General features: G+C 41.5%; 1 protein-coding gene across 1 annotated transcript in view; it reads right to left on the bottom strand.

Annotated features, from left to right (window-relative positions):
- Positions 1-394: 394 nt before the first annotated feature.
- lamp5 (lysosomal associated membrane protein family member 5) overlaps positions 395-937 on the bottom strand; it is a 3,991-nt gene continuing 3,448 nt past the window's right edge. The window contains 1 exon segment of the mRNA XM_060041433.1: positions 395-937. This exon segment is cut by the window's right edge and continues 193 nt beyond it. The gene's annotated coding sequence lies outside the window, so the exon portion shown is untranslated.

Here is a 937-nt window from a genome sequence, read left to right as displayed (position 1 = left end):
TGTGTGTGTGTGTGTGTGTGTGTGTGTGTGTGTGTGTGTGTGTGTGTGTGTGTGTGTGTGTGTGTGTGTGTGTGTGTGTGTGTGTGTGTGTGTGTGCGTGTCCCCACACACGTCTTCCTTGTTTAAAAGTATCTGTCTGCGATGGTTCAGAAAGGAAACAGGTTCGACAGCATGCTGGAGGGTATGCGAGGGAGGTTTTTATTTGAATGAACTGAAGAGTACTGCACAAGGTTGCATCGGCTGAGGTTTATGCATAGACCTTAGGCTTGTTTTTTGTCTCTTTTAAATCATATAGGCTAGCCTACATGTATATATATATATTTATTTTTTTAAATAATATCTTCGTTGCTTTGTCACACATTGATGTAGAACCTCGAAGAGACATAAACTCCTATATATTTTTTTCATTTATTCACCTTTTTTTTTTTTTTTTACATATAGATTTTAGACATTCATTCATATATTAGGCCTATGTGTTGCGCCCCTCCAATTGGGTTTCGGTGAAGGATTTTAAGTCGAATAGAACCCTAAATCATCCTTCAGGATTTAGAAATTGAAACACCTGCACGCACCACTACAAGACTGTCCACTGGTAACACTAGATTATGCATTCAAGCAGAATGGTAAAGAAAAACGTGGATGCTTTCTGATATGCATTGAAACACTCGACTGAAGACAAACAACCGGAAGGGCTTGAAAACGCGAAACTTGAGGGTGATTTCCTTCAACCCCGATCGGTTTGGAACGGCTGCTGCCTTCTCAGACTCGAGCCACATAAGTCACTTTTTTTTTTGTTATGATTCAACAAATAATTCCGCCATCTTTGTAGTCTGCAAACTCCAGGACTTCAGGACGGGAGGAGAGTAACCGGGGAGAAAAGTCCGGCTGTTTTCTTTTTCGGGTTGGCTTTTTGGGAGCAGCAACGTGATTCGGGGGG

This window comes from Gadus macrocephalus, chromosome 21, assembly GCF_031168955.1.
Source record: "Gadus macrocephalus chromosome 21, ASM3116895v1".
Taxonomy (NCBI): Eukaryota; Metazoa; Chordata; class Actinopteri; order Gadiformes; family Gadidae; genus Gadus; species Gadus macrocephalus.
The sequence above is the reverse complement of the archived record's forward strand: the minus strand, read 5'-3'. Positions and strand labels throughout refer to the sequence as shown.